The 13379-nt window shown below is 37.0% G+C and overlaps 1 non-coding gene across 1 annotated transcript; it reads right to left on the reverse strand.

The window, feature by feature from the left end:
* Window positions 1-5706: 5706 nt before the first annotated feature.
* Window positions 5707-5813, reverse strand: LOC141694939 (small nucleolar RNA R71). The gene has a single exon (XR_012564218.1). It is a non-coding gene; the product is annotated as a small nucleolar RNA R71 (small nucleolar RNA).
* Between the last annotated feature and the right edge of the window lie 7566 nt (window positions 5814-13379).

Consider the following 13379-nt stretch of genomic DNA (forward strand, 5'->3'; position numbering starts at 1 on the left):
AACCTTAGTTAGTTGATTAGTTAAGTTAATACACTCTTCTATATAACCCCTCTTTCACTCCCAAACTTCCATTCAATAGAATCATTAGCATAAAAAACTATAGATAATTATATATATATATATATAAACTATAGATAATTATATATATAAAGAGGAGAATTGTGAGAGAGAAATCAATTAGTAAAGTGGGTGCAAGGACAAGGTACAAGTGGATTTTGGTGGAAATTAGAGTATTAAAAAGGAGTATCAAAGGAAGCATAAATTTGGATAGTGACCAATTTTTCTAAATTTAGTAAGGTAATGATTTTTTTTTACGATCATCCTTTTAATTAACAAGTATTTAAGTTCCTTAAATTGAGTTCAAGTTAATGTTTGTGATTTTGGTAATTAATTGTTAGATTGTTATTGATTCGATGTGATTACCATTCGATTATGAGATAAACCCGAATAATTTGTACGTAAGCGATCGTTACTTAATCGAAATACTGTTAAGAAAATTCTGCTGGGATTTTATTTTGTTTCATGTGTGACGGCCTCAACCCCGGGGTCAGGAGTTGACGTCACTAAATATAACAAACCATAAAATAAACTATGAGATTATTATTAATACACTAACACGACCCCAAAACCAAGATCGGATCCAGGTTCATGTATGATTTAAGCTACTCACTATTACACAATCATTTATTAAAAGTCTGACACACTAAACTTATTTAGTAACTCATCAGACCGCACACGGTCTGATATAAACTACCTCAGAGGAGCCAGGTCCGGAAGGGGCTGAGACTCTGTTCTGCCAAGTTCTGATAGGTCTTCTAGGCATCTGCGATATATATATATATAACATGTTGCAAGGGCGAGCATATAATCGCTCAGCGGTACCAACATATGAATATCAAAGTAAAAATAGTAAGGTAAACAGTTATAGGAACAGAACTGTAAATCAATATGAAATCAGTATCTTGTAATCATATCGAACAACAGTAAATAAACATCGATAAAAGAAACTGGATATCACTGACTAGCATGCCCTTTATAAAACAAATGTAATTGTGTGTTGTGTAAACACTAGAGTCCAATTTTAGCATGCTATTCACATTTGTTATTCAACTGTATAAACTATTTATTCCCTTACGGGAATCACAAAGCCAAATCAGATACGTAATGGATAAGTGAAGACAGCTGATCAGACTATCAACACAAGACGGATCTAACTGCCATCCTATATAACTATTCAGGAACTCGGAGACTAGCTAGGTCTCTGACCTGCTGGACTAATCGGTTATGTAATGCGCGCAACTGAGTTAGCCTCTTACGCAACCTCAATAGGCCACTCTGGCCCCTATATATCCAATATCTGATCGTTTTATCCAGTTTTCAAATCACTTGTACTTATCTCAGTTTAAAATCGTTCATTTAACAACACACATAAAACTGGTTCACAAATCATTTTCATTCGAAGTTACTTTTCCCCAAAACAGGTTTAAAAATAATTAGTTATAACTACAAGGGATACGTAACTTAAAAAGGTTTTTGTTCCCGTACGAGAATAAAACAACAGTTTATCCATATGTACTAAACCGTAAAAAAATGGTCAGAGGTACTTGCCTTACGACGCTTTAATAAAAACCCTAGGTAGCTTTACGCTGACTTCGTTCCTTGCGAGACTCGACTGGGATCTACAGTAACAAAATACCCTAATTAGTTATACCGACATGCTTGATATCCTCGAACCTAAATAACCCAATCCGATAACCCGACTCGTATAATATATATACACATAATCACATAATCAATAATCACAATAAGGGTAAAACATTTAATACCGAATAGTACACGATCATATTTAAAATAATTTTTAGAAAATTTTTGACAGCGACTCCTCTATTTATAAGCCTACCCGTAGAAACATAATCGACGCCAATTCCCAATAATCACAATTCCACAATTTACGTCACAATACAATTTTTAAAATTAAATAACTAATTACGTACTAAAACTAATTATACGAACCACTTTATTTGTTTTATAAATTTAGGACTCAGATTAGAATCATCACCGTCCACCGTCGACTCACCGAAGTTCATCGCGCACACACATACAAACTATCACACACACACGAACACATATATACACACACATCATATATATATAACCAAACGGAAGCCACCAAGCCTCACCAGAATCGGGCGGCGTCTGATCGCCGCAAAAAGAAATAGGCGATGGGAACCGAAGAGAAACATGGGAGGGAAGAGTGAACAGAGCACCAGGATAAAAACACAGAGAAAAGGAAAGAATAAAACGAGAGAAAGGGGGGAGAGAGAGAGATTTGAGGAGAGAGGATAGATTTCAGAGAGATGTGAGCGAGAGAGACAAAGAGCTGGGATATTTATCCCCAAAACAATTAAACTGACTTAGCCTCCTTTTAACCAAAAAAAAACACGTGTCCTTGCATCGCATTATATAATTTCTGATTCGTGTCTCTGATAATTTAACGAATCAACGGCACTTTTAAAATTTATCGAAAAATTGAAATTTTAATACCAAAAAATCTCTAAATATTCAAAAGTTAATAAAGTAAAATTTTCATAATTTTTAAACCATTTTTGAAGCGCAACTTATACCTGCATTTAACGATTTAACGGACAAACGTGCGAGTGAATTTAATCCCAAAAATTTCCAAAATAATTTTAAAATTCTCGAAATATTCCAAACTTAATAAAATATGAATTTCATAATTTTTGAAACAATCTGGAATTAATACTGAATTTATAAATAAATGTAATTAGAAAATCATTTAAAGATAAATAATTAATAAAATATTGATTTCTAAATTTTTATAAAATCCCAAAAATAATTATTGAAATTATAAAATCATAAAAACAATTTTAGAGACAATCCAAATATTTATGAAAATAAATCTGCAATAAATGCACTTTTTAAAGCGGAAACAAATCAATACAACTCAATAGCTAATTACACAAATAATCCCTATACACTAACAATCCCACATAATTAATAACAAAACAACACACAACTGTCGGAACCAATATGCATATTTTATATATTAATTATTTAACAATTACACTTTAAAATAATACAAAATATACGAGTCTTTATATCCTTCCCCCCTTAAAAAGATTATGTCCCCAGAATCTGACTTAACTAAACAAATGAGGATATTTATCAAGCATGACTGACTCTAATTCCCAAGTAGACTCTTTTACTCGAGGATTTCTCTAAAGCACTTTTACTACGGGGATTGACTTATTTCTAAGGACTCGCACTTTACGATCTAAAATTTGGATTGGCTGTTCTACATAGGACAAATCTGGCTGAAGCTCAATTGGTTCATACTCTATAACTTGATTCGAATCAGGAATATATGGCTTCAACATGGATACGTGGAACACATTATGAATATGCTGCAACTGCGGCGGCAACGCTTTCTCTTAAGTGATTTTCCCTATTTTCTTCAAAACTTCAAAGGTTCCTATATACCTCGGTCTGAGCTTACCTTGCTGACCAAATTGAACCAATCGTTTCCAAGGTGATACTTTCAACAATACTAGTGATCCCACTTCGAAGTTCATATCTTTTCGATACAAATCTGCATTCTTCTTCTGTCTATCTTGAGCTGCTTCTAACCTTTCCAAATCAATGCCACTACATCCTTGGTCTGCTGAACAGATAAGTGGATTTTATATCCACTTGGAACGCTTCATTACCAGCTTAAATTGGTGTTTTGGACTCAAGTTGTTGGTATTTTGATGTGTTTTTGTGTTATTGCGTTTCAGGTATCAGTTATATGAAGAAATGAGCTTTTAAAGGAAATATGATAAAACGTGATCAGATTTGGAAGCCAAGACCATTTTCAAGTTGTATAGAATCTCAATAGCTTCGTGTGGGCAGTTGAATCGCCTAATTCTGACGAGTAGAACTCAAGTTATGGCCAAAACAAGATTCATCAGAATTTTTTCCAGAAGCTGTTTGAGCGCCCACTCAGGAGAGCTGAGCGGCCGCCCAGAGAGCTGGGCGCCCGCTCAGGAGAGCTAAGAGGCCGCTCAGGACGTGGCTGGTCACTGATTTCACTGAACAAGCCTTTTTTGAGTAGAATTTGACGATTTTAAGGGTCCAGGTCCACTAGGGGCGTATATATACTTAAAAAAAAGGTTTTCATCATCCGGGAAGATTGGGATACCAAGAAGAAGACCTAGAAGCACAGAACAACTCCGAAAAAGAAGATCTTGTTTTGAACTTGTGATTCTTTGAATTAGTTGTAACTTTGGATGCTCGTTTTCGTTCATGTTAAACCTAGATCTCGTTTATTCGTACTTTGATTATTATTCAGTTTATTAAGACCTTGTTTTATACCATGCTTTCATTGGAACCTATGGTGATGATGAGTTCGATTATAGGTTAATCATTATCATGGGGTTCTAGCGGATTTACTTATGGATTTCAATAGTTAAATTATTTCGATATCTTGGTGTGTGGTGATTGATTGATATCCTAGTATTGGTTGTGCTTATTCGTCTTATGTGCATAGCTAACATATAAGATAGCGTGTTAATCTCTATTGAAGCGACAGTGAATATAGAGGTTTAGAACTTGCCATGCTAGCATAGGTTCATGTATGTGTATGCATGATTCGTAGGTAACTCTAACTGTTTTACTTGCCCTATGTAATCAAGATAGATAATTTGTGCTTAAACCGTTATGTTGTCAAATTCTATAGACATATAGGGTCTCAATATAATTGGTTCTTATTCAGCTTCTATCTCTTTTGTGGATGTCTGGTAGAATGGTACTCGTGCAACGAAAGTTGGCGTTTATCAGTTTCGTGTTATCTGATTAGTGTCATCACCATCACATGCTAAGGTTAAGAACAATAAGGCTATTGAATGAAGTAGTAATGAAGTTAGGATCCCATGTTTGTCATATATAGTAATTCAACCTCAATTCTCTTAGTTAATGTTATTTAGTATAATCTCTTAGTTTAATAAAAACCCAATTTTTTATTTGTCTTAGCATTGAGCGATAACCATACATTGTTGCATACGTGCATAAATTGAACTTAACCTAAACCAGTCTCTGTGGGAACGAATCTGATTTATATCTTATACTACTTGCGAACGCGTATACTTGCGTGAATATTAGCGCGTGTTTTCGCCCTAACAAGTTTTTGGCGCCGCTACCGGGGACTCGGTGTTAATTTTTAGTTTATGTGCTTGTCATCAGTGGTCGTTAAAGTTCACTGACTCGGATTCTTTTACTTTCACGGTTTATTTGTTTGTGTTTCAGGTACTCATTACAATGGGAGATCCAGCAGCATGAACGAAAACCTTGATGGATTTTTCTCAACCCAAGATCAATGACATTCAATCTAGCATTGTCAGGTCAGCTATCACAGCTAATACCTTTGAGATTAAGCCTGGCATAATTCAATGGGTGCAGAATTCAATCCAGTTTGGGGGTTCTCCAACTGAAGATCCCAATATGCACAATAGGGACTTTATTGAGATCTGCGACACCTTCAAGTTCAACGGTGTTTCTGAAGATGCTGTGAAGCTGAGATTGTTCTCATTCTCTCTGAGGGACAAGGCTAAGAGCTGGTTACACTCTCTACCAGCTGGTTCGATTGCTACTTGGGAAGATCTTACTCAAAAGTTTCTTACTAAATTCTTTCCTACGGTGAAGACAGCTGCAATGAGGAACGCTATTACTCAATTTGCGCAGCAAATGGGAGAATCGCTATGTAAAGCTTGGGAGCGCTACAAGGAGATGCTTAGGAAGTGTCCTCATCATGGAATTCCTGATTGGATGATCATCACTTGTTTTTACAATGGGTTGGGAGCACAATCCAGACCCATGCTCGATGCAGCAGCAGGTGGAGCATTATGGGCAAAGAGCTATAAGGAAGCTTATAATCTAATTGAATTGATAGCTGCTAATGAATATCAGTATCCAACCCAGAGATGTCCACAGGGAAAGGTAGCAGGAGTTTTTGAAGTGGATACAGCTACGGCTATCACTGCTCAACTGAAGGCGTTATCTATGAAGATCGATTATCTGGCTAACTATGTTGTTAAACAGATAATTAGTGTTTCTGAGCTGTGTGCAGGTCCGCATACGACAGAGCAATGCGCTATATCTAGTGACTCAGCTCAGTTTGTGAGCAACTTTCAGAGGTCGCAGCAGCCATTTACTGCCACTTATCATCCTGACAACTGGAATCATCCTAACTTCAGCTGGAGCAACAATCAGAATGCGATGCAACAGCTGTTCGAGCAGTTTGGAAATAAGCTATTCAACCAACCTGGTTTTCAGCAACAAATTGCACCAAAACAACAACTCCAAATTCAGCAACAAAATCATGATGCAGGACTATCTTCGAATGAAAAATCTGAATTGGAGGAGTTGAGGCTTATGTGCAAAAACCAGGCTCTTATATGCCAAAGCCAGGCTGTTTCTATCAAGACTCTGGAGAACCAAATAGGGCAAATTGCTAATTCCTTATTGAATCGACCACCAGGAATGCTTCCTAGTGATATAGAAACAAATCCAGGCAAAAGGGAAGTTGAAGAACAGGTGAACGCCATCACCTTAAGGTCTGGAAAGGTTGCAAGCCCCCAAATTCAGAAAGACGAAGAGCCTGAAAAGTCTCAAGTTCCAGAATCTGAAGTTTTGGCTGAAGAAGATGTGCAGAAGGAAGTTGAGGTGGAACCAAGAAAGACTACTATGGAACACACTCCTCCTGAGGGTAATGCAGGGGAGAAACAGATCTATCCTCCACCTCATTTTCCTAAGAGGCTATAGAAGAAAAAGTTGGATAAGCAGTTTGAGAAGTTTTTGGAGGTGTTCAAGAAACCTCATATCAACATACCTTTCACTGAAGCTCTTGAACAGATGCCTAGCTATGTGAGGTTTATGAAAGGTATTCTTTCTCAGAAAGTAAAGCTCAATGACTTAGAGACCGTTGCTCTCATGGAGGAATGTAGTGATGTGCTGCAACAGAAGTTGCCTCCGAAGCTTAAAGATCTTGGAAGCTTCACTATTCCTTACACCATCAGAAACTTGTCGTTCGACAAGTGTTTATGTGATTTAGGAGCTAGCATCAATCTAATGCCCTTATCTATCTTCAAGAAGCTTGGTCTGCCTGATCCAAAACCAACATACATGTCATTGCAACTAGCTGACCGTTCCATCGCTTATCCACGAGGTATAGTGGAGGATGTCTTGGTCAAGGTGGATAAACTCTTCTTCCCTGCTGACTTTGTAATTCTTGATTTCGAGGAAGATAAGAAGATTCCCGTTATTTTGGGAAGACCATTCTTGGCTACAGGCCGAACTATGATCGATGTGCAAAAAGGAGAGCTTTTGATGAAGGTTTACGATCAAAAGGTCACTTTTAATGTGTTCAAGGAAATAAAGTTACCCACAGCTAAAGAGGAGTGCTTTAAAGTAGAGCAAATTCAGGTTTTAAATGCAGCTCCACAGAAGAGGAAGTTGGATTTGCCATTCGATTCTCTTGGGTTAGTAGAGCTGAAAATTTCTCAGGAGCGTTTTGAACCATTTATTCAAGAAGCTCCCACACTTGAGCTCAACCGAAAGCCAGATCACTTGAGTTATTCATTCTTAGGTACACCCCATGATAAGGGGTTGGGATATATTTTTGATGATGAAGAGAGTGGCTGGACGGATCTTCCAGTGCCTACAGAGGGCTTTTCTCATGTGCCACAGGTAGTTGATAGGACTGGTATTGGTGATGAGCAGTACAAGTGAGTGACTAGGCGTATAGAGGCCATGCACGACATTCACCATCATTTTGATGAAGACTTGACACAGGCTTTGGGTACTATTGTCCGAGACACTGGTGGCGAGGTTGATTGGCCACCTGATCCTCCACCCGACGAGGGTGACTCTCCCACTAATTAGGTATGCCTGAAATCCTTATTATTACCTTCAATGAGGACATTGAAAATTTTAAGTTTGGGGGTGATAATGTAAGGATTAGTAGTGTGTGTCCATATAGATTCATATTACATATTTAGTTGTAGTTCATTCATATTTTTGCATGATTGTTCATTTAGGATATATTTGTTTGTTTTTATGTGATTTCATATAGTTGTATTTGTATACATATTTAGTATGATCCCTTAAGATGAACTAAGATATTTGATAAGTTGATGTTGATTTCAGTGTGGTGATTACGAATAGAGGGATGTTTAAGTCCTAATGAATTGATTTGCATGCCAGAAACAAATATTTTCACAAAGTCTTATAGGGTTGCTTTCGATCTAGATCATGATCATACTTGTTTGTTGTTGAGATTTAATCACTTGGTTATATTTACAATTTGTGATATTCTCGTAATGACGTAAAAACACTGATTTTTTTTTTATCTGGAGAAAAACTTGGATTTCATTGCTAGTTATTGTAAGGCTAGGCGTCAAATGGCTAGTAGCCGGCTCATATTTTTATGAGTAGTTTAGGGTTGAATGAGATGGAGCGAAATGCACTCATTTAGAAATTATTGAAAAAGAAAGAAGAAAAAAAAGAACGAAAAGAGAAAAAAAAGTATGTGTTTATGCATAATTGATCAAGAGTGAGCTCTTTAATACTCGAGTTATTAAGTTCTAGGGGACTTTGTGCCTAGTGACCTAAGGCTTTTATAGTCTGGGATCCGCTAACCTAACGCTCGCTAGATGGGTATTATTGCATAAGTCTTTTGGGACCTCATTCATTGCACGGTCAAATAAGCATCTTTGCTATGTGTTCAATAATAGTGTGAATCCTTGTATAACTCTAGTAGAAAGGAGGTGTTGTGAGTCATAATGCGTTTATTGTCTATTCTGCTCATAAACTTTTGATTGTTTCGATGATAGATAAGTTATGGTTATTGATCTAGTATCGAGAGTATATCTGTTAAGCATCCACACACGCACGTTTCTTGTTTATGAGTTGGTTTGTGGGATTTATTCAAACTCTGTTTCAAGTTATTGCATTCTTAGAGGCATTGGCTTATTCATTTGGTTATAATTATTCTGAGGGGATCGATTGCATTATCATTTAGTTGTATTCGCGTAGTTGCATTCATGCATTAGGTTTGTTTTGTAGTTTTGAGTCTATTTATGCTTGAGGACAAGCATCAATTCAAGTTTGGGGGTGTGATAAGTGGATTTTATATCCACTTGGAACACTTCATTATAAGCTTAAATTGGTGTTTTGGACTCAAGTTGTTGGTATTTTGATTTGTTTTTGTGTTATTGCATTTCAGGTATCAGTTATATGAAGAAATGAGCTTTTAAAGGAAATATGATAAAAGGTGATCAGATTTAGAAGCCAAAGCCATTGTCAAGTTGTAGAGAATCTCAATAGCTTCGTGTGGGCAGTTGAATCGCCTAATTCTGACGAGTAGAACTCAAGTTATGGCCAAAACAAGATTCATCAGAATTTTTTCCAGAAGCTGTCTGAGCGCCCACTCAGGAGAGCTGAGCGGTCGCCCAGAGAGCTGAGCGCCCGCTCAGGAGAGCTGAGTGGCCGCTCAGGGCGCGGCTGGTCACTGATTTCATTGAAAAAGCCTTTTTTTAGTGGAATTTGACGATTTTAAGGGTCCAGGTTCACTAAGGGCGTATATATACTTAAAAAAAGGTTTTCATCATCCGGGAAGATTGGGATACCAAGGAGAAGACCTAGAAGCACTAAACAACTCTGAAAAAGAAGATCTTATTTTCAACTTGTGATTCTTTGAATTAGTTGTAACTTCGGATGCTCGTTTTCGTTCTTGTTGAACCTAGATCTCGTTTATTCATACTTTGATTATTATTCAGTTTATTAAGACCTTGTTTTATACTATGCTTTCATTGGAACCCATGGTGATGATGAGTTCGATTATGGGCTAATTGTTGTCATGGGGTTCTAGCGGATTTACTTATGGATTTCAATAGTTAAATTATTTCGATATCTTGATGTGTGGTGATTGATTGATATCCTAGTATTGGTTGTGCTTATTCGTCTTATGTGCGTAGCTAACATATAAGAAAGCGTGTTAATCTCTATTGAAGCGACAGTGAATATAGAGGTTTAGAACTTGCCATGCTAGCATAGGTTCATGTATGTGTATGCATGATTCGTAGGTAACTCTAACTGTTTTACTTGCCCTATGTAATCAAGATAGATAACTTGTGCTTAAACCATTATGTTGTCAAATTCTATAGACATATAGGGTCTCAATATAATTGGTGCCTATTCAGCTTCTATCTTTTTTGTGGATGTCTGGTAGAATGGTATTCGTGTAACAAAAGTTGGCGTTTATCAGTTTCGTGTTATCTGATTAGTGTCATCACCATCACATGCTAAGGTTAAGAACAATAAGGCTATTGAATGAAGTAGTAATGAAGTTAGGATCCCATGTATGTCATATATAGTAATTCAACCTCAATTCTCTTAGTTAATGTTATTTAGTATAATCTCTTAGTTTAATAAAAACCTAATTTGTTATTTGTCTTAGCATTGAGCGATAACCATACATTGTTGCATAGGTGCATAAATTGAACTTAACCTAAACCAGTCTCTGTGGGAATGAATCTGATTTATATCTTATACTACTTGCGAATGCGTATACTTGTGTGAATATTAGCGCGTGTTTTCGCCCTAACATGAACTAGCTCAGGTCCTAGCACTTTCTTTTCTCCTACTTTATTCTAATACAATGGTGATCTACATTTGCATCCATAACAGGCTGTATAAGGCGGCATTCCAATGCTGGCATGATAACTATTGTTGTACGAGAATTCAATTAAAGGTATGTGTTCATCCCAATTTCCCTTAAAATCCAAAGCACAAACTCTTAACATATCTTTTATTGTCTGGATGGTTCTATCACTCTGCCCGTCTGTCTGAGGATGATAGGCGGTACTCATATTTTTCTTGGTTCCTAGACATTCTTGAAACTTAGTCCAAAACCTTAATTTGAATCTTGGGTCTTCATCTGATACAATGGATACAGGAACTCCATGCTTGGTTACTATTTCATCTAAATATAACTTAACTAACTTTTCCAAAGTATATCTTTCGTTGATTGGAAGGAAATGTGCTGATTTTGTCAATCGGTTGATGATTACCCAGATAGCATCATGATTGACTCTCGTCTTTGGCAATCCCACTATGAAATCCATTGCGATCTCTTCCCATTTCCATTGGGGAATCTCTAAGGGTTGTAACAATCCACTTGGCCTTTGATGTTCTACTATTACCGTCTGGCACACGTGACATTTGCTAACCCAATTTGTAATATTTTTCTTCATTCCTGGCCACCAAAAGTTTTTCTTCAAATCTTGATACATCTTAGTGCTCCCAGGGTGAATAGAAAACCGAGAGTTATGCGCTTCATGTAAAACTTCATTCTTCAGTTCCGTCACATTGGGAATCCAAATTCTAGAAGAAAATCTAAACATACCTTGGTTATCCTTTTGGGTACACAGTTCTTCTCTTGTCAAATTATCCAACTCTTGCTCCATAACTCCTTCTTGACATCTCTTAATCTTATTCATCAATGTTGATTGAAACATAATCTCATACAGTTGCTCCTTACCTTTTCTTGGTACTCGAACTTCAATTTCCATCCTTTCTAAGTCTCGTGCTAATTCTTCTGCAATCTGAACCATATTCAGTTTCTCTTTTTTGCTCAAGGCATCAACCACCACATTGGCCTTACCTGGGTGATAGTTAATGGAACAGTCATAGTCCTTGATTAACCATCTTCTATATCTTATGTTCAAGTCCTTCTGAGCGAATATATACTTCAAGCTCTTATGATCCGTGTAAATATCACACTTTTCTCCATATATATAATGTCTCCATAATTTCAATGCAAAAACTATAGCTGCTAACTCGAGATCATGGACTGGATACTTCTGTTCCTGAGGTTTTAATTATCTGGAGGCATAGGCGATGACTTTATCATGTTGCATCAGTACACAACCTAAACCTTTCAAAGAAGCGTCGCTATAAATCATAAATTTCCCGTCTCATCTGGTAATGCTAGTACTGGAGCTGTCACTAATCTCTTCTTCAGTTCCTGGAAACTTTCTTCACACTTCTCCTTCCAAACAAATTTCTCGTTCTTCCTAGTTAGCTTGGTTAATGGAGCTGCGATTTTAGAGAAATCTTTTACAAATCTTCGATAATATCCAGCTAGCCCAAGAAAACTTCTCACTTCTGTCGGAGTCTTTGGTTGATCCCATTTGGATACGGCTTCAATCTTTATAGGGTCTACCTTGATACCTTTCTTGCTTACCACATGTCCAAGAAACTGTACCTCTGTCAACCAAAACTCACACTTGGAAAACTTCACGTACAGTTGTTTTTCTCTTAACCTTTGTAAGGCGATTCTTAAGTGTGTTGCGTGATCTTCTTGAGTCTTTGAATAGATGAGGATGTCATCAATAAATAAAATAACAAACTTATTCAATTACTCCTTATACACCTGATTCATTAAATCCATAAAAGCCGCTGGTGCATTGGTCAATCCGAATGACATCACTAAGAATTCATAATGGCCCTACCTTGTTCTGAACGCGGCTTTAGGTATATATTCAGGCTTGATCTTCAGTTGGTGGTAGCCATATCTTAAGTTGATCTTGGAAAAATAGCATGCTCCTTTAAGCTGGTCAAATAAATCATCAATCCTCGGCAAGGGATACTTATTCTTGATTGTCAACTTGTTCAGCTCCCTATAATCAATACACAACCTCATACTACCATCCTTCTTCTTTACGAATAGCACTAGAGCACCCCACGGAGAAACACTTGGTCGGATGACTCCTTTATCTAACAGTTCTTGAAGTTGCTTGACCAATTCTTTCATTTCCACTGGAGCCATTCAATATGGAGCTTTAGAAACTGGTTCTGCTCCTGGTATTAAATCAATTGAGAACTCTATTTCTCGATCAGGTGGTAATCGTGGCAATTCTTCCGGAAAAATATCGGGATATTCTCTTACTATTGGAATCTCATCTAGAGTAGGGGTCTCTTTCTTGGTGTCCACCACATGAGTCAAATACGCTTCGCAACCTTGCCTTAACAATTTCTTTGCCTGCAGTACTGAGAGAAATTTCTTGTCCTGCTTCTGTCCTTCATAGCTTATCCTTACATTATCTATTGTGTACATAATAACTCTCTTTTTTTTGCAGTCAATTCTAGCCTTATACAGAGACAACCAATCCATGCCTAAGATAACATCGAATTCTCCTAACTCAAAAGGTATTAGGTCGGCGGGAAAAGAATGACCTAAAATCTCTATTGAGCACTTAGGGCATAATTGGCTTACAGGTATCTTATGTTGATTGGCCACTTCTATGGTCAAAGGTTCATCT

The sequence above is a fragment of the Apium graveolens genome, chromosome 10 (assembly GCF_009905375.1).
Source record: "Apium graveolens cultivar Ventura chromosome 10, ASM990537v1, whole genome shotgun sequence".
NCBI lineage: Eukaryota > Viridiplantae > Streptophyta > Magnoliopsida > Apiales > Apiaceae > Apium > Apium graveolens.